Consider the following 22,500-nt stretch of genomic DNA (forward strand, 5'->3'; position numbering starts at 1 on the left):
TTATTATGGTAATATCCATACCACTGGTTAGTGTTATTATGGTAATATCCATACCACTGGTTAGTGTTATTATGGTAATATCCATACCACCGGTTAGTGTTATTATGGTAATATCCATACCACTGGTTAGTGTTATTATGGTAATATCCATACCACTGGTTAGTGTTATTATGGTAATATCCATACCACTGGTTAGTGTTATTATGGTAATATCCATACCACTGGTTAGTGTTATTATGGTAATATCCATACCACTGGTTAGTGTTACTATGGTAATATCCATACCACTGGTTAGTGTTATTATGGTAATATCCATACCACTGGTTAGTGTTATTATGGTAATATCCACACCACTGGTTAGTGTTACTATGGTAATATCCATACCACTGGTTAGTGTTATTATGGTCTGGTTAGTGTTATTATGGTAATATCCACACCACTGGTTAGTGTTATTATGGTCTTGTTAGTGTTATTATGGTAATATCCATACCACTGGTTAGTGTTATTATGGTAATATCCATACCACTGGTTAGTGTTATTATGGTAATATCCATACCACTGGTTAGTGTTATTATGGTAATATCCATACCACTGGTTAGTGTTATTATGGTAATATCCATACCACTGGTTAGTGTTATTATGGTAATATCCATACCACTGGTTAGTGTTATTATGGTCTGGTTAGTGTTATTATGGTAATATCCATACCACTGGTTAGTGTTATTATGGTAATATCCATACCACTGGTTAGTGTTATTATGGTAATATCCATACCACTGGTTAGTGTTATTATGGTCTGGTTAGTGTTATTATGGTAATATCCATACCACTGGTTAGTGTTATTATGGTAATATCCATACCACTGGTTAGTGTTATTATGGTAATATCAATACCACTGGTTAGTGTTATTATGGTAATATCCATACCACTGGTTAGTGTTATTATGGTCTGGTTAGTGTTATTATGGTAATATCCATACCACTGGTTAGTGTTATTATGGTAATATCCATACCACTGGTTAGTGTTATTATGGTAATATCCATACCACTGGTTAGTGTTATTATGGTAATATCAATACCACTGGTTAGTGTTATTATGGTAATATCCATACCACTGGTTAGTGTTATTATGGTCTGGTTAGTGTTATTATGGTAATATCCATACCACCGGTTAGTGTTATTATGGTAATATCCATACCACTGGTTAGTGTTATTATGGTAATATCCATACCACTGGTTAGTGTTATTATGGTAATATCCACACCACTGGTTAGTGTTATTATGGTAATATCCATACCACTGGTTAGTGTTATTATGGTCTGGTTAGTGTTATTATGGTAATATCCATACCACCGGTTAGTGTTATTATGGTAATATCCATACCACTGGTTAGTGTTATTATGGTAATATCCATACCACTGGTTAGTGTTATTATGGTAATATCCACACCACTGGTTAGTGTTATTATGGTAATATCCATACCACTGGTTAGTGTTATTATGGTAATATCCATACCACTGGTTAGTGTTATTATGGTAATATCCACACCACTGGTTAGTGTTATTATGGTCTGGTTAGTGTTATTATGGTAATATCCATACCACTGGTTAGTGTTATTATGGTAATATCCATACCACTGGTTAGTGTTATTATGGTCTGGTTAGTGTTATTATGGTAATATCTATACCACTGGTTAGTGTTATTATGGTAATATCCATACCACTGGTTAGTGTTACTATGGTAATATCCATACCACTGGTTAGTGTTATTATGGTAATATCCATACCACTGGTTAGTGTTATTATGGTAATATCCATACCACTGGTTAGTGTTATTATGGTAATATCCATACCACTGGTTAGTGTTATTATGGTAATATCCATACCACTGGTTAGTGTTATTATGGTAATATCCATACCACTGGTTAGTGTTATTATGGTAATATCCATACCACTGGTTAGTGTTATTATGGTAATATCCATACCACCGGTTAGTGTTATTATGGTAATATCCATACCACTGGTTAGTGTTATTATGGTATGGTTAGTGTTATTATGGTAATATCCATACCACCGGTTAGTGTTATTATGGTAATATCCATACCACTGGTTAGTGTTATTATGGTATGGTTAGTGTTATTATGGTAATATCCATACCACCGGTTAGTGTTATTATGGTAATATCCATACCACTGGTTAGTGTTATTATGGTCTGGTTAGTGTTATTATGGTCTGGTTGGTGTTATTATGGTAATATCCATACCACTGGTTAGTGTTATTATGGTAATATCCATACCACTGGTTAGTGTTATTATGGTATGGTTAGTGTTATTATGGTAATATCCACACCACTGGTTAGTGTTATTATGGTAATATCCATACCACTGGTTAGTGTTATTATGGTAATATCCATACCACTGGTTAGTGTTATTATGGTAATATCCATACCACTGGTTAGTGTTATTATGGTAATATCCATACCACTGGTTAGTGTTATTATGGTAATATCCATACCACTGGTTAGTGTTATTATGGTAATATCCATACCACTGGTTAGTGTTATTATGGTAATATCCATACCACTGGTTAGTGTTATTATGGTAATATCCATACCACTGGTTAGTGTTATTATGGTAATATCCATACCACTGGTTAGTGTTATTATGGTAATATCCATACCACTGGTTAGTGTTATTATGGTCTGGTTAGTGTTATTATGGTAATATCCACACCACTGGTTAGTGTTATTATGGTAATATCCATACCACTGGTTAGTGTTATTATGGTAATATCCATACCACTGGTTAGTGTTATTATGGTAATATCCATACCACTGGTTCGTGTTATTATGGTAATATCCATACCACTGGTTAGTGTTATTATGGTAATATCCATACCACTGGTTAGTGTTATTATGGTAATATCCATACCACTGGTTAGTGTTATTATGGTAATATCCATACCACTGGTTAGTGTTATTATGGTAATATCCATACCACCGGTTAGTGTTATTATGGTAATATCCACACCACTGGTTAGTGTTATTATGGTAATATCCATACCACTGGTTAGTGTTATTATGGTAATATCCACACCACTGGTTAGTGTTATTATGGTAATATCCATACCACTGGTTAGTGTTATTATGGTAATATCCATACCACTGGTTAGTGTTACTATGGTAATATCCATACCACTGGTTAGTGTTATTATGGTCTGGTTAGTGTTATTATGGTAATATCCATACCACTGGTTAGTGTTATTATGGTAATATCCATACCACTGGTTAGTGTTATTATGGTAATATCCATACCACTGGTTAGTGTTATTATGGTAATATCCATACCACTGGTTAGTGTTATTATGGTAATATCCATACCACTGGTTAGTGTTATTATGGTAATATCCATACCACTGGTTAGTGTTATTATGGTAATATCCATACCACTGGTTAGTGTTATTATGGTAATATCCATACCACTGGTTAGTGTTATTATGGTAATATCCATACCACTGGTTAGTGTTATTATGGTAATATCCATACCACTGGTTAGTGTTATTATGGTAACATCCATACCACTGGTTAGTGTTATTATGGTAATATCCATACCACTGGTTAGTGTTATTATGGTAATATCCATACCACTGGTTAGTGTTATTATGGTAATATCCATACCACTGGTTAGTGTTATTATGGTAATATCCATACCACTGGTTAGTGTTATTATGGTCTGGTTAGTGTTATTATGGTAATATCCATACCACTGGTTAGTGTTATTATGGTAATATCCATACCACTGGTTAGTGTTATTATGGTAATATCCATACCACTGGTTAGTGTTATTATGGTAATACCCATACCACTGGTTAGTGTTATTATGGTAATATCCATACCACTGGTTAGTGTTATTATGGTCTGGTTAGTGTTATTATGGTAATATCCATACCACTGGTTAGTGTTATTATGGTAATATCCATACCACTGGTTAGTGTTATTATGGTAATATCCATACCACTGGTTAGTGTTATTATGGTAATATCCATACCACTGGTTAGTGTTATTATGGTAATATCCATACCACTGGTTAGTGTTATTATGGTCTGGTTAGTGTTATTATGGTAATATCCATACCACTGGTTAGTGTTATTATGGTAATATCCATACCACTGGTTAGTGTTATTATGGTAATATCCATACCACTGGTTAGTGTTATTATGGTAATATCCATACCACTGGTTAGTGTTATTATGGTAATATCCATACCACTGGTTAGTGTTATTATGGTAATATCCATACCACTGGTTAGTGTTATTATGGTAATATCCATACCACTGGTTAGTGTTATTATGGTAATATCCATACCACTGGTTAGTGTTATTATGGTAATATCCATACCACTGGTTAGTGTTATTATGGTCTGGTTAGTGTTATTATGGTAATATCCATACCACTGGTTAGTGTTATTATGGTAATATCAATACCACTGGTTAGTGTTATTATGGTAACATCCATACCACTGGTTAGTGTTATTATGGTAATATCCATACCACTGGTTAGTGTTATTATGGTAATATCAATACCACTGGTTAGTGTTATTATGGTAATATCCATACCACTGGTTAGTGTTATTATGGTAACATCCATACCACTGGTTAGTGTTATTATGGTAATATCCATACCACTGGTTAGTGTTATTATGGTAATATCCATACCACTGGTTAGTGTTATTATGGTAATATCCATACCACTGGTTAGTGTTATTATGGTAATATCCATACCACTGGTTAGTGTTATTATGGTAATATCCATACCACTGGTTAGTGTTATTATGGTCTGGTTAGTGTTATTATGGTAATATCCATACCACTGGTTAGTGTTATTATGGTAATATCCATACCACTGGTTAGTGTTATTATGGTCTGGTTAGTGTTATTATGGTAATATCCATACCACTGGTTAGTGTTATTATGGTAATATCCATACCACTGGTTAGTGTTATTATGGTAATATCCATACCACTGGTTAGTGTTATTATGGTAATATCCATACCACTGGTTAGTGTTATTATGGTAATATCCATACCACTGGTTAGTGTTATTATGGTAATATCCATACCACTGGTTAGTGTTATTATGGTAATATCCATACCACTGGTTAGTGTTATTATGGTAATATCCATACCACTGGTTAGTGTTATTATGGTATGGTTAGTGTTATTATGGTAATATCCATACCACTGGTTAGTGTTATTATGGTAATATCCATACCACTGGTTAGTGTTATTATGGTAATATCCACACCACTGGTTAGTGTTATTATGGTAATATCCATACCACTGGTTAGTGTTATTATGGTAATATCCATACCACTGGTTAGTGTTATTATGGTAATATCCATACCACTGGTTAGTGTTATTATGGTAATATCCACACCACTGGTTAGTGTTATTATGGTAATATCCATACCACTGGTTAGTGTTATTATGGTAATATCCATACCACTGGTTAGTGTTATTATGGTAATATCCATACCACTGGTTAGTGTTATTATGGTAATATCCATACCACTGGTTAGTGTTATTATGGTAATATCCATACCACTGGTTAGTGTTATTATGGTAATATCCATACCACCGGTTAGTGTTATTATGGTAATATCCACACCACTGGTTAGTGTTATTATGGTAATATCCATACCACTGGTTAGTGTTATTATGGTAATATCCATACCACTGGTTAGTGTTATTATGGTAATATCCATACCACCGGTTAGTGTTACTATGGTAATATCCACACCACTGGTTAGTGTTATTATGGTAATATCCATACCACTGGTTAGTGTTATTATGGTAATATCCATACCACTGGTTAGTGTTATTATGGTAATATCCATACCACTGGTTAGTGTTATTATGGTAATATCCATACCACTGGTTAGTGTTATTATGGTCTGGTTAGTGTTATTATGGTAATATCCATACCACTGGTTAGTGTTATTATGGTAATATCCATACCACTGGTTAGTGTTATTATGGTAATATCCATACCACTGGTTAGTGTTACTATGGTAATATCCATACCACTGGTTAGTGTTATTATGGTCTGGTTAGTGTTATTATGGTAATATCCATACCACTGGTTAGTGTTATTATGGTAATATCCATACCACTGGTTAGTGTTATTATGGTAATATCCATACCACTGGTTAGTGTTATTATGGTAATATCCATACCACTGGTTAGTGTTATTATGGTAATATCCATACCACTGGTTAGTGTTATTATGGTAATATCCATACCACTGGTTAGTGTTATTATGGTCTGGTTAGTGTTATTATGGTAATATCCATACCACTGGTTAGTGTTATTATGGTAATATCCATACCACTGGTTAGTGTTATTATGGTAATATCCATACCACTGGTTAGTGTTATTATGGTAATATCCATACCACTGGTTAGTGTTATTATGGTAATATCCATACCACTGGTTAGTGTTATTATGGTAATATTCATACCACTGGTTAGTGTTATTATGGTAATATCCATACCACTGGTTAGTGTTATTATGGTAATATCAATACCACTGGTTAGTGTTATTATGGTAATATCCATACCACTGGTTAGTGTTATTATAGTAATATCCATACCACTGGTTAGTGTTATTATGGTCTGGTTAGTGTTATTATGGTAATATCCATACCACTGGTTAGTGTTATTATGGTCTGGTTAGTGTTATTATGGTAATATCCATACCACTGGTTAGTGTTATTATGGTCTGGTTAGTGTTATTATGGTAATATCCATACCACTGGTTAGTGTTATTATGGTAATATCCATACCACTGGTTAGTGTTATTATGGTAATATCCATACCACTGGTTAGTGTTATTATGGTAATATCCATACCACTGGTTAGTGTTATTATGGTAATATCCATACCACTGGTTAGTGTTATTATGGTAATATCCATACCACTGGTTAGTGTTATTATGGTCTGGTTAGTGTTATTATGGTAATATCCATACCACTGGTTAGTGTTATTATGGTAATATCCATACCACTGGTTAGTGTTATTATGGTAATATCCATACCACTGGTTAGTGTTATTATGGTAATATCCATACCACTGGTTAGTGTTATTATGGTAATATCCATACCACTGGTTAGTGTTATTATGGTAATATCCATACCACTGGTTAGTGTTATTATGGTAATATCCATACCACTGGTTAGTGTTATTATGGTAATATCCATACCACTGGTTAGTGTTATTATGGTAATATCCATACCACTGGTTAGTGTTATTATGGTCTGGTTAGTGTTATTATGGTAATATCCATACCACTGGTTAGTGTTATTATGGTAATATCCATACCACTGGTTAGTGTTATTATGGTAATATCCATACCACTGGTTAGTGTTATTATGGTAATATCCATACCACTGGTTAGTGTTATTATGGTCTGGTTAGTGTTATTATGGTAATATCCATACCACTGGTTAGTGTTATTATGGTAATATCCATACCACTGGTTAGTGTTATTATGGTAATATCCATACCACTGGTTAGTGTTATTATGGTAATATCCATACCACCGGTTGGTGTTATTGTGGTGGATATTTCCGGTCCATTCTCTATGTTCATTGTGTAATCTATAAAGTGACCTATTATTTTGGTTCTACTGTGGAAAAGAGGTGTGAGATGGTAGATGTTGTCTCTACCTGGGTCTAGTTGTTCTCTCTTCTGTGGATTACAGTCTAAGGAATGGGGTCGTAGTTCACCGTTAACCCCAACAACCAATAGGATTACAGTCTAAGGAATGGGGTCGTAGTTCACCGTTAACCCCAACAACCAATAAGATTACAGTCTAAGGAATGGGGTCGTAGTTCACCATTAACCCCAACAACCAATAGGATTACAGTCTAAGGAATGGGGTTGTAGTTTACCATTAACCCCAACAACCAATGGGATTACAGCCTAAGGAATGGGGTCGTGTGTGTGTGTCTGTGTGTGTGTGTGTGTGTGTGTGTGTGTGTGTGTGTGTGTGTGTGTGTGTGTGTGTGTGTGTGTGTGTGTGTGTGTGTGTGTGTGTGTGTGTGTGTGTGTGTGTGTGTGTGTGTGTGTGTGTGTGTGTGTGTGTGTGTGTGTGTGTGTGTGTGTACCAGGGCCCATAATGTACTACTATAGACTAGTGTACTATGGGTCCATAGTACACTATGGACCCATAGTGTACTACTATAGACCAGGACCCATAGTGTACTACATTAGACCAGGGCCCATAGTGTACTACTATAGACCAGGGCCCATAGTGTACTACTATAGACCAGGACCCATAGTGTACTACATTAGACCAGGGCCCATAGTGTACTACTATAGACCAGGGCCCATAGTGTACTACTATAGACCAGGACCCATAGTGTACTACATTAGACCAGGGCCCATAGTGTACTACTATAGACCAGGGCCCATAGTGTACTACATTAGACCAGGACCCATCGTGTACTACTATAGACCAGGACCCATAGTGTACTACTATAGACCAGGACCCATAGTGTACTACTATAGACCAGGACCCATAGTGTACTACATTAGACCAGGGCCCATAGTGTACTACTATAGACCAGGGCCCATAGTGTACTACATTAGACCAGGACCCATCGTGTACTACTATAGACCAGGGCCCATAGTGTACTACTATAGACCAGGACCCATAGTGTACTACATTAGACCAGGGCCCATAGTGTACTACTATAGACCAGGGCCCATAGTGTACTACTATAGACCAGGGCCCATAGTGTACTACATTAGACCAGGACCCATAGTGTACTACTATAGACCAGGGCCCATAGTGTACTACATTAGACCAGGGCCCATAGTGTACTACTATAGACCAGGGCCCATAGTGTACTACTATAGACCAGGACCCATAGTGTACTACATTAGACCAGGGCCCATAGTGTACTACTATAGACCAGGGCCCATAGTGTACTACATTAGACCAGGACCCATCGTGTACTACTATAGACCAGGGCCCATAGTGTACTACTATAGACCAGGACCCATAGTGTACTACATTAGACCAGGGCCCATAGTGTACTACATTAGACCAGAGCCCATAGTGTGCTACATTAGACCAGGGCCCATAGTGTACTACATTAGACCAGGGCCCATAGTGTACTACATTAGACCAGGGCCCATAGTGTACTACTATAGACCAGGACCCATAGTGTACTACATTAGACCAGGGCCCATAGTGTACTACATTAGACCAGGGCCCATAGTGTACTACTATAGACCAGGGCCCATAGTGTACTAGATTAGACCAGGGCCCATAGTGTACTACATTAGACCAGGGCCCATAGTGTACTACATTAGACCAGGGCCCATAGTGTACTACATTAGACCAGGGCCCATAGTGTACTACTTTAGACCAGGGCCCATAGTGTACTACTATAGACCAGGGCCCATAGTGTACTACATTAGACCAGGGCCCATAGTGTACTACATTAGACCAGGGCCCATAGTGTACTACTATAGACCAGGGCCCATAGTGTACTACATTAGACCAGGGCCCATAGTGTACTACATTAGACCAGGGCCCATAGTGTACTACAGTAGACCAGGGCCCATAGTGTACTACTATAGACCAGGGCCCATAGTGTACTACATTAGACCAGGGCCCATAGTGTACTACATTAGACCAGGGCCCATAGTGTACTACTATAGACCAGGGCCCATAGTGTACTACTATAGACCAGGGCCCATAGTGTACTACATTAGACCAGGGCCCATAGTGTACTACATTAGACCAGGGCCCATAGTGTACTACATTAGACCAGGGCTGTAGGTCCTGTAGTGTTGAACCGGGGCCCATAGTGTACTACATTAGACCAGGGCTGTAGGTCCTGTGCTGTTGAACCGGGGCCCATAGTGTACGACATTAGACCAGGGCTGTAGGTCCTGTAGTGTTGAACCGGGGCGTAGCTCGGCTGTTTCCACAGTTCTACTGATAACAACATGCTGTGTCTTTAACGCCACTTTCAATCTCCTTATTTTAACATGGATTTGGTGTGTGTGTGTGTGTGTGTGTGTGTGTGTGTGTGTGTGTGTGTGTGTGTGTGTGTGTGTGTGTGTGTGTGTGTGTGTGTGTGTGTGTGTGTGTGTGTGTGTGTGTGTGTGTGTGTGTGTGTGTGTGTAAAACCCTTATCAGTGGCCTTAACATGTTGTTTTACAGGGCGATGTTTAACAGAGGGCACAACACAGTATGGATGACCCTCACACACACAAACACACACACACACACACACACACACACACACACACACACACACACACACACACACACACACACACACACACACACACACACACACACACACACACACACACACACACACCTCTCCTCCTCACCCGTTGTGTATCCATGCAGGGTGTTGTTAGATTTGGTTTCACAGTGGATTTAAACCTTTTTATCAGTCGTGTGACCGCGTCAATGTTAGTTTGAAACACACACACACACACACACACACACACACACACACACACACACACACACACACACACACACACACACACACACACACACACACACACACACACACACACACACACACACACACACACACACACACCCACAGTACAGTTTTTATCAGTGGTGTGACGGCATCAGTGTTACTGGTGATAGTGTGAAACAATGTCTGCTACGGCCTTGAGGACGACGCTGATTAGCTGAAGGAATGTGTTTGTCTGAGGAAGCTTAGCCAGCTAACGCTAGCTCATAACCTAGAGCCAGTTCATGGTGCTATCTCAGAACGCTAACTCATAATCCTAACCCATAAAGCTAACTCCTAGTGCTAGCCCATGAAGCTAACTCCTAGTGCTAGCCCATAAAGTGAACTCCTAGTGCTAGCCCATAAAGCTAACTCCTAGTGCTAGCCCATCAAGCTAACTCCTAGTGTTAGCCCATAAAGTGAACTCCTAGTGCTAGCCCATAAAGCTAACTCCTAGTGCTAGCCCATAAAGTTAACTTATAATGCTAGCCCATAAAGCTAACTCATAATCCTAGCCCATAAAGCTTACTCCTAGTTCTAGCCCTTAAAGCTAACTCCTAGTGCTAGCCCATAAAGTTAACTTATAATGCTAGCCCATAAAGTGAACTCCTAGTGCTAGCCCATAAAGCTATCTGCTAGTGCTAGCCCATAAAGCTAACTCCTAGTGCTAGCCCATAAAGCTAACTCCTAGTTCTAGCCCATAAAGCTAACTCCTGGTGCTAGCCCATCAAGCTAACTCCTAGTGCTAGCCCATAAAGTGAACTCCTAGTGCTAGCCCATCAAGCTAACTCCTAGTGCTAGCCCATTAAAGCTAACTCCTAGTGCTAACCCATCAAGCTAACTCCTAGTGCTAGCCCATAAAGTGAACTCCTAGTGCTAGCCCATCAAGCTAACTCCTAGTGCTAGCCCATTAAAGCTAACTCCTAGTGCTAGCCCATTAAAGCTAACTCCTAGTGCTAGCCCATTAAAGCTAACTCCTAGTGCTAGCCCATAAAGCTAACTCCTAGTGCTAGCCCATTAAAGCTAACTCCTAGTGCTAGCCCATTAAAGCTAACTCCTAGTGCTAGCCCATAAAGCTAACTCCTAGTGCTAGCCCATAAAGTTAACTCCTAGTGCTAGCCCATAAAGCCAACTCCTAGTGCTAGCCCATCAAGCTAACTCCTAGTGCTAGCCCATCAAGCTAACTCCTAGTGCTAGCCCATAAAGCTAACTCCTAGTGCTAGCCCATCAAGCTAACTCCTAGTGCTAGCCCATCAAGCTAACTCCTAGTGCTAGCCCATAAAGCTAACTCCTAGTGCTAGCCCATCAAGCTAACTCCTAGTGCTAGCCCATCAAGCTAACTCCTAGTGCTAGCCCATCAAGCTAACTCCTAGTGCTAGCCCATAAAGTGAACTCCGCCCTACAACTATACCATGGCACTTGATGTTTAGTGTGGCCTGATAACAACAGGCCTGCTACGTGACGCCGCGCCGGCAGCCATTTTGATGGAAGTACAGCATCATAAAGGCATGTAATGGAGGTCATGACTCAGCAGGATGGGATCTCCACGGTTACAGCTGTTATTCTCCATTGTGATTGGTCAGAGGGGTTTTGTTAGATAGATTGTTGCGAGACTAACCTGAGACGCAGAGAGAGAGCAGAAAGCACACCGCCCACAGAAAATAAGGGGGTCAAAAGGTCGAGACACTTTTTTGTGCTGATAAAAAAACACACTCAACATTGTACTGTCATACGAAGGCATGAGAACGATCCGATTGGTTAGTCAGTGGTGGGGAACACAACATGAGAACGATCCGATTGGTTAGTCAGTGGTGGGGAACACAACATGAGAATGATCAGAGTGGTTAGTCAGTGGTCAGGAACACAACATGAGAACGATCAGAGTGGTTAGTCAGTGGTGGAGAACACAACATGAGAATGATCAGAGTGGTTAGTCAGTGGTGGAGAACACAACATGAGAACGATCAGAGTGGTTAGTCAGTGGTGGAGAACACAACATGAGAACGATCAGAGTGGTTAGTCAGTGGTGGGGAACACAGCATGAGAATGATCAGATTGGTTAGTCAGTGGTGGAGAACACAACATGAGAATGATCAGAGTGGTTAGTCAGTGGTCAGGAACACAACATGAGAATGATCAGATTGGTTAGTCAGTGGTGGAGAACACAACATGAGAATGATCAGAGTGGTTAGTCAGTGGTCAGGAACACAACATGAGAATGATCAGAGTGGTTAGTCAGTGGTCAGGAACACAACATGAGAATGATCAGATTGGTTAGTCAGTGGTGGAGAACACAACATGAGAATGATCAGAGTGGTTAGTTAGTGGTCAGGAACACAACATGAGAATGATCAGAGTGGTTAGTCAGTGGTCAGGAACACAACATGAGATTGATCAGAGTGGTTAGTCAGTGGTCAGGAACACAACATGAGAATGATCAGATTGGTTAGTCAGTGGTGGGGAACACAACATGAGAATGATCAGAGTGGTTAGTCAGTGGTGGAGAACACAACATGAGAATGATCAGAGTGGTTAGTCAGTGGTGGAGAACACAACATGAGAATGATCAGAGTGGTTAGTCAGTGGTCAGGAACACAACATGAGAATGATCAGAGTGGTTAGTCAGTGGTGGGGAACACAACATGAGAATGATCAGAGTGGTTAGTCGGTGGTGGGGAACACAACATGAGAATGATCAGAGTGGTTAGTCAGTGATCAGGAACACAACATGAGAATGATCAGAGTGGTTAGACAGTGGTGGGGAACACAACATGAGAATGATCAGAGTGGTTAGTCAGTGGTGGGGAACACAACATGAGAAGGATCAGATTGGTTAGTCAGTGGTGGAGAACACAACATGAGAATGATCAGATTGGTTAGTCAGTGGTGGAGAACACAACATGAGAATGATCAGATTGGTTAGTCGGTGGTGGAGAACACAACATGAGAATGATCAGATTGGTTAGTCGGTGGTGGAGAACACAACATGAGAATGATCAGATTGGTTAGTCAGTGGTGGGGAACACAACATGAGAAGGATCAGATTGGTTAGTCAGTGGTGGAGAACACAACATGAGAATGATCAGAGTGGTTAGTCAGTGGTGGAGAACACAACATGAGAATGATCAGATTGGTTAGTCAGTGGTGGGGAACACAACATGAGAATGATCAGAGTGGTTAGTCAGTGGTGGGGAACACAACATGAGAATGATCAGAGTGGTTAGTCAGTGGTGGAGAACACAACATGAGAATGATCAGAGTGGTTAGTCAGTGGTGGGGAACACAACATGAGAATGATCAGAGTGGTTAGTCGGTGGTCAGGAACACAACATGAGAATGATCAGAGTGGTTAGTCAGTGGTGGGGAACACAACATGAGAACGATCAGATTGGTTAGTCAGTGGTGGGGAACACAACATGAGAATGATCAGATTGGTTAGTCAGTGGTGGAGAACACAACATGAGAATGATCAGAGTGGTTAGTCAGTGGTGGAGAACACAACATGAGAATGATCAGAGTGGTTAGTCAGTGGTGGAGAACACAACATGAGAATGATCAGAGTGGTTAGTCAGTGGTGGAGAACACAACATGAGAATGATCAGAGTGGTTAGTCAGTGGTGGAGAACACAACATGAGAAGGATCAGAGTGGTTAGTCAGTGGTGGAGAACACAACATGAGAAGGATCAGAGTGGTTAGTCAGTGGTGGAGAACACAACATGAGAATGATCAGAGTGGTTAGTCAGTGGTGGAGAACACAACATGAGAACGATCAGAGTGGTTAGTCAGTGGTCAGGAACACAACATGAGAATGATCAGATTGGTTAGTCAGTGGTGGAGAACACAACATGAGAATGATCAGATTGGTTAGTCAGTGGTGGAGAACACAACATGAGAAGGATCAGAGTGGTTAGTCAGTGGTGGGGAACACAACATGAGAATGATCAGATTGGTTAGTCAGTGGTGTGGAACACAACATGAGAACGATCAGATTGGTTAGTCAGTGGTGGAGAACACAACATGAGAATGATCAGAGTGGTTAGTCAGTGGTGGGGAACACAACATGAGAACGATCAGATTGGTTAGTCAGTGGTGGAGAACACAACATGAGAATGATCAGAGTGGTTAGTCAGTGGTGGAGAACACAACATGAGAATGATCAGAGTGGTTAGTCAGTGGTCAGGAACACAACATGAGAATGATCAGAGTGGTTAGTCAGTGGTGGAGAACACAACATGAGAATGATCAGAGTGGTTAGTCAGTGGTGGAGAACACAACATGAGAATGATCAGAGTGGTTAGTCAGTGGTGGAGAACACAACATGAGAATGATCAGAGTGGTTAGTCAGTGGTCAGGAACACAACATGAGAATGATCAGATTGGTTAGTCAGTGGTGGAGAACACAACATGAGAACGATCAGAGTGGTTAGTCAGTGGTCAGGAACACAACATGAGAATGATCAGAGTGGTTAGTCAGTGGTGGGGAACACAACATGAGAACGATCAGATTGGTTAGTCAGTGGTGGAGAACACAACATGAGAAGGATCAGATTGGTTAGTCAGTGGTGGAGAACACAACATGAGAATGATCAGAGTGGTTAGTCAGTGGTGGAGAACACAACATGAGAAGGATCAGAGTGGTTAGTCAGTGGTGGGGAACACAACATGAGAATGATCAGATTGGTTAGTCAGTGGTGTGGAACACAACATGAGAACGATCAGATTGGTTAGTCAGTGGTGGAGAACACAACATGAGAATGATCAGAGTGGTTAGTCAGTGGTGGGGAACACAACATGAGAACGATCAGATTGGTTAGTCAGTGGTGTGGAACACAACATGAGAATGATCAGAGTGGTTAGTCAGTGGTGGAGAACACAACATGAGAACGATCAGATTGGTTAGTCAGTGGTGGAGAACACAACATGAGAATGATCAGATTGGTTAGTCAGTGGTGGGGAACACAACATGAGAATGATCAGAGTGGTTAGTCAGTGGTGGAGAACACAACATGAGAATGATCAGAGTGGTTAGTCAGTGGTGGAGAACACAACATGAGAATGATCAGAGTGGTTAGTCAGTGGTGGAGAACACAACATGAGAATGATCAGAGTGGTTAGTCAGTGGTCAGGAACACAACATGAGAACGATCAGAGTGGTTAGTCAGTGGTCAGGAACACAACATGAGAACGATCAGAGTGGTTAGTCAGTGGTCAGGAACACAACATGAGAACGATCAGAGTGGTTAGTCAGTGGTGGAGAACACAACATGAGAACGATCAGAGTGGTTAGTCAGTGGTCAGGAACACAACATGAGAATGATCAGATTGGTTAGTCAGTGGTCAGGAACACAACATTGTCACAGAACTGGGGATGAGGTTAAGAATTAGGACGGGGATGGGGGGGAGAGACTCGGTAAATGAACTGAAAACAACCTGAAGAGAGAGAGAGAATGTGTGTGTGTGTGTGTGTGTGTGTGTGTGTGTGTGTGTGTGTGTGTGTGTGTGTGTGTGTGTGTGTGTGTGTGTGTGTGTGTGTGTGTGTGTGTGTGTGTGTGTGTGTGTGTGTGTGTGTGTGTGTGTGTGTGTGTGTGTGTGTGTGTGTGTGTGTGTGTGTGTGTGTGCGTGCGTGTGTGTGTGTGTGTGTGTGTGTCGGTGCTCCAGTTTCACATTTGAAGAGCTTTCTAGTGCCAGGCAGGTGGGAGGGTTGAAGAGATCGAGGGAACACTTGGTTCTCTCCTTCCCTCCTCCCTTCTTCCACTCCACTGGTGTTATGTCCCAGATTTACCCCCCCTCCTCCTCCCTTCTTCCACTCCTCTCCCTCTGCCTTCTTCCCCCTTCTCCCTCCCCCTCTCCACCTCTCCGTGGTGTCCGAGAATTACCCCCCTCCTCCCCTTTCCTCCCTCCTTCATTTTCCTGGTCCCTGTTCCTGTCACCCTCATACCTCTTGTTCACTCAAGTTTAAAGGAGAGGAGAGAGGGGGAGATGGGAGAGGAGAGGGTGAGAGGGGGAGAGAGACAGAGTTGGGAGGGAGGGGGGGGGGGACAGAGAGAGGGGGAAATGGAGTGGAGGGGGAGACGAGGTGGAGAGGGGGAGACGAGGTGGAGAGGGGGAGACGAGATGGAGAGGGGGAAATTAAACTTTATTTAACTAGGCAAGTCAGTTAAGAACAAGTTCTTATTTACAATGACGGCCTACGGGGGAACAGTGGGTTAACTGCCTTGTTCAGGGGCGGATCGACAGATTTTTACCTTGTCAGCTCAGGGATTCAATCTAGCAACCTTTATGGTTACTGGCCCAATGCTCTAACCACTAGGCTACCTGCCGCCCCTCCACTCTAACCACTAGGCTGCCTGCCGCCCCTCCACTCTAACCACTAGGCTAATATTACAGTCAAACCCCAACATCTGGTATATAGGTCTTGGATGTCCTGGATGTCCCTAGTATATAGGTCCTGGATGTCCCTAGTATATAGGTCCTGGATGTCCCTAGTATATAGGTCTTGGATGTCCTGGATGTCCCTAGTATATAGGTCCTGGATGTCCCTAGTATATAGGTCCTGGATGTCCCTAGTATATAGGTCCTGGATGTCCCTAGTATATAGGTCCTGGATGTCCCTAGTATATAGGTCCTGGATGTCCCTAGTATATAGATCCTGGATGTCCCTAGTATATAGATCCTGGATGTCCCTAGTATATAGGTCCTGGATGTCCCTAGTATATAGATCCTGGATGTCCCTAGTATATAGGTCCTGGATGTCCCTAGTATATAGATCCTGGATGTCCCTAGGATATAGGTCCTGGATGTCCCTAGTATATAGGTCCTGGATGTCCCTAGTATATAGGTCCTGGATGTCCCTAGTATATAGGTCCTGGATGTCCCTAGTATATAGATCCTGGATGTCCCTAGTATATAGATCCTGGATGTCCCTAGTATATAGATCCTGGATGTCCCTAGGATATAGGTCCTGGATGTCCCTAGTATATAGATCCTGGATGTCCCTAGGATATAGGTCCTGGATGTCCCTAGTATATAGGTCCTGGATGTCCCTAGTATATAGGTCCTGGATGTCCCTAGTATATAGATCCTGGATGTCCCTAGTATATAGGTCCTGGATGTCCTTAGTATATAGGTCCTGGATGTCCCTAGTATATAGGTCCTGGATGTCCCTAGTATATAGGTCCTGGATGTCCCTAGTATATAGGTCCTGGATGTCCCTAGGATATAGGTCCTGGATGTCCCTAGTATATAGATCCTGGATGTCCCTAGTATATAGGTCCTGGATATCCCTAGTATATAGGTCCTGGATGTCCCTAGTATATAGGTCCTGGATGTCCCTAGTATATAGATCCTGGATGTCCCTAGTATATAGGTCCTGGATGTCAGGAAACGTGGCCCCAGTGATGTACTGGGCAGTACACACTACCCTCTGTTGCTCCTTACTGTCAGATACCGAGCAGGTACCATACCAGGGGCTGATGCAACGAGTCAGGATGCTCTCGATGGTGCAGCTGTAGAACCTTTAGAGGGTCTGGGGACCCATGCCAAATCTTTTCAGTCTCCTGAGGGGGAAAAGGTTTTGTCGTGCCCTCTTCACGACTGTCTTGGTGTGTTTGGATCATGTTAGTTTGTTGGTGATGTGGACACCAGGGAACTTGAAACACTCGACCCGCTCCACGAGTACAGCCCCGTCGATGTTAATGGGGGCATGTTCTGTCCTCCTTTTCCTGTAGTCCACGATCAGCTCCTTTGTCTTGCTCACATTGATGGAGAGGTTGTTGTCCTGGCACCACCCAGCCAGGTCTCTGACTTCCTCCCTATAGGCTGTCTCCTCGTTGTCAGGTCTCCTCCTCCCTATAGGCTGTCTCCTCGTTGTCAGGTCTCTGACCTCCTCCCTATAGGCTGTCTCCTCGTTGTCAGGTCTCTGACCTCCTCCCTATAGGCTGTCAACTCGTTGTCAGGTCTCCTCCTCCCTATAGGCTGTCTCATCGTTGTCAGGTCTCTGACCTCCTCTCTATAGGCTGTCTCATCGTTGAGGGAGAGGTTGTTGTCCTGGCACCACCCTGCCAGGTCTCTGCCCTCCTCCCTATAGGCTGTCTCATCGTTGAGGGAGAGGTTGTTGTCCTGGCACCACCCTGCCAGGTCTCTGCCCTCCTCCCTATAGGCTGTCTCATCGTTGAGGGAGAGGTTGTTGTCCTGGCACCACACTGTCAGGTCTCTGATCTCCTCCCTATAGGCTGTCTCATCGTTGAGGTAGAGGTTGTTGTCCTGGCACCAACCTGCCAGGTCTCTGCCCTCCTCCCTATAGGCTGTCTCATCGTTGAGGGAGAGGTTGTTGTCCTGGCACCACACTGTCAGGTCTCTGATCTCCTCCCTATAGGCTGTCTCATCGTTGAGGTAGAGGTTGTTGTCCTGGCACCACCCTGCCAGGTCTCTGCCCTCCTCCCTATAGGCTGTCTCATCGTTGAGGGAGAGGTTGTTGTCCTGGCACCACACTGTCAGGTCTCTGATCTCCTCCCTATAGGCCGTCTCATCGTTGTCAGGTCTCTGTCCTCCTCCCTATAGGCTGTCTCATCGTTGTCAGTTCTCTGACCTCCTCCCTATAGGCTGTCTCATCGTTGTCAGGTCTCCTCCTCCCTATAGGCTGTCTCATCGTTGTCAGGTCTCTGTCCTTCTCCCTATAGGCTGTCTCATCGTTGCCAGGTCTCTGTCCTCCTCCCTATAGGCTGTCTCATCGTTGTCAGGTCTCCTCCTCCCTATAGGCTGTCTCATCGTTGTCAGGTCTCCTCCTCCCTATAGGCTGTCTCATCGTTGTCAGGTCTCCTCCTCCCTATAGGCTGTCTCATCGTTGTCGGTGATCAGGCCTACCACTGTTCTGTCGTCAGCAAACTTAATGATGGTGTTGGAGTCGTGTTTGGCCACGCAGTCGTGGGTGAACAGGAAGTACAGGAAGGGGACTGAGCACGTACCCCTAGATAACTGACTGGAGACTCGTTCTCCTTTATGATGGCTGTTGAACAGTATATTACAGGTAGATTGCTGGGCTGAATCCTGTTAATTGCTGGGTTTGTCTACTAGGCAGATTCCTTAGGTTACAATGGGTTTAGGTGGGCCTTTGGAGCGTGTGTGTGTGTGTGTTTGTTTGTGTAATGATTGAAGGAGGGATGTTGTTCTGTCCTCCGTCAGTCGAGTCACTCATTCCCTCGTTCGTGTCTTCCTGTGGTATAAAAGGTTAATGCTTAATGGTTGATCTGATGGTCTGGTGACCTGGGGGCGCCCGGTCATCTGAACACCATTCTGAGGCTGATGACTGGCTGTTCATCTTTCATCTGGTTTCACATCGACAGGGCTAGAAAGGGGGAGAGGCTCTCTCTCTCTCTCTCTCTCTCTCTCTCTCTCTCTCTCTCTCTCTCTCTCTCTCTCTCTCTCTCTCTCTCTCTCTCTCTCTCTCTCTCTCTCTCTCTCTCTCTCTCTCTCTCTCTCTCTCTCTCTCTCTCTCTCTCTAATTCAGATTGCTTTATTGAAATACAGGTGGTAGATACCCAAAGCAGTGAAGCGGTACATTTTATCACCTTTATTTAACCAGGTAGGAGAGTTGAGAACAAGTTCTCATTTACAACTGCGACCTGGCCAAGATAAAGCAAAGCAGTGCGACACAAACAACAACACAGAGTTACACATGGAATAAACAAAACATACAGTCAATAATACAGTAGAAAAATAAGTCTAAATACAGTGTGTGCAAATGAGGTGAGACAAGGGAGGTGAATGCAATAAAATAGGCCATGGTGGCGAAGTAATTACAATTTAGCAATTAAACACTGGAGTGACAGATGTGCAGAAGATGAATGTGCAAGTAGAGATACTGGGGTGCGAAGGAGCAAGATAAATTAATACATACATACAGTACGGGGATGAGGTAGTTGTTTGGGCTTACCTGGTTAAATAAAGGTTAACAAAGTATTTATTTATTTTTTATCTGGCAACAGCACTGTTGGACATTCCTGTAGTCAGCCACCAATTGCACCCTCCTTCAAAACTTGAGACATCTGTGGCATTGTGTTGTGACAAAACTGAACATTTTAAAGTGACCTTTTATTGTCCCCAGCACAAGGTGCAAAGTTAATTATTTTTTAAGTGAACAATAAACATTAAACTCACAGAAGTTCCAAAGGAATTAAGACATTTCAAATGTCATATTATGTCTATATGCAGTGTTGTAACGATGTGCAAAAATGTACAAAAGGGAAAATAAATAAACATAACTATGGGTTGTATTTACAATGGTGTTTGTTCTTCACTGGTTGACCTTTTCTTGTGGCAACAGGTCACAAATATTGCTGCTGTGATGCACACTGTGGAATTTCACCCAGTAGATATGGGAGTTTATCAAGATTGGGTTTGTTTTCGAATTCTTTGTGTATCTGTGTAATCTGAGGGAAATATGTGTCTCTAATATGGTCATACATTTTGGCAGGAGGTTAGGAAGTGCAGCTCAGTTTCCACCTCCTTTTGTGAGCAGTTTGCACATAGTCTGTCTTCTCTTGAGAGCCATGTCTGCCTACGGCGGCCTTTCTCAATAGCAAGGCTATGCTCACCGAGTCTGTACATAGTCAAAGCTTTCGATAAGTTTGGGTCAGTCACAGTGGTCAGGTATTCTGCCACTGTGTACTCTCTGTTTAGGGCCAAATAGCATTCTAGTTTGCTCAGTTTTTTTGTTAATTCTTTCCAATGTGTCAAGTAATTATCTTTTAGTTTTCTCATGATTTGGTTGGGTCTAATTGTGTTGCTGTCCTGGGGCTCTGTGGGGTCTGTTTGTGTTTGTGAATAGAGCCCCAGGACCAGCTTGCTTAGGGGAATCTTCTCCAGGTTCATCTCTCTGTAGGTGATAGCTTTGTTATGGAAGGTTTGGGAATCGCTTCCTTTTAGTTGGTTGTAGAATTGAACGTCTCTTTTCTGGATTAATTGGATAATTAGCGGGTATCGGCCTAATTCTGCTCTGCATGCATTATTTGGTGTTCTACGTTGTACACGGAGGATATTTTTTGCAGAATTCTGCATGCAGAGTCTCAATTTGGTGCTGGTCCCATTTTGTGAATTCTTGGTTGGTGAGCGGACCCCAGACCTCACAACCATAAAGGGCAATGGGTTCTATAACTGGTTCAAGTATTTTTAGACAAATCCTAATTGGTATGTCAAATTTTGTGTTCCTTTTAGCTCGTTCACAGATTTGTGGAAGTTACCTGTGGTGCTGATGTTTAGGCCGAGGTATGTATCGTTTTTTTGTGTGCTCCAGGGCAACGGTGTCTAGATGGAATTTGTATTTGTGGTCCTGGAAACTGGACCTTTTTTGGAACACCATTATTTTGGTCTGACTGAGATTTACTGTCGGAGTCCAGGTCTGGCAGAATCTGTGCAGAAGATCTAGGTGCTGCTGTAGGCCCTCATTGGTTGGTGACAGAAGCACCAGATCATCAGTAAACAGTAGACATTTGACTTCAGATTTGTAGTAGGGCGAGGCCACTACTGTTGTAGTGCCCTCGCCAATTCGTTGATATATATGTTGAAGAGGCTGGGGATTAAGCTGCATCCCTGTCTCACCCCACGGCCCTGTGGGAAGAAATGTGTGTGTTTTTTGCTTATTTTAAACACACACTTGTTGTTTGTGTATATGGATTTTATAATGTTTTACCCCCAACACCACTTTACATCCATTTGTATAGCAGACCCTCATGCCAAATTGAGTCAAAAGCTGTTTTGAAAATCAACAAAGCATGAGAAGACTTTGCCTTTGTTTTGGTTTGTTTGTTAATTAGGGTGTGCAGGGTGAATACGTGGTCTGTCGTACGGTAATTTGTTAAAAAGCCAATTTGACATTTTCTCAGTATATTGTTTTCATTGAGGAAATGTATGAATTTGCTGTTAATGATAATGCAGAGGATTTTCCCAAGGTGGC

The 22,500-nt window shown here is 42.1% G+C and overlaps 1 protein-coding gene across 2 annotated transcripts in view; it reads left to right on the plus strand.

Annotated features, from left to right (window-relative positions):
• The window catches only part of rbm47 (RNA binding motif protein 47), a 52,968-nt gene that overhangs the window by 1,198 nt on the left and 29,270 nt on the right, over window positions 1-22,500 (plus strand). The window lies entirely within an intron of this gene.

The sequence above is a fragment of the Salvelinus fontinalis genome, unplaced genomic scaffold (assembly GCF_029448725.1).
Source record: "Salvelinus fontinalis isolate EN_2023a unplaced genomic scaffold, ASM2944872v1 scaffold_0948, whole genome shotgun sequence".
NCBI classification, from domain to species: Eukaryota; Metazoa; Chordata; class Actinopteri; order Salmoniformes; family Salmonidae; genus Salvelinus; species Salvelinus fontinalis.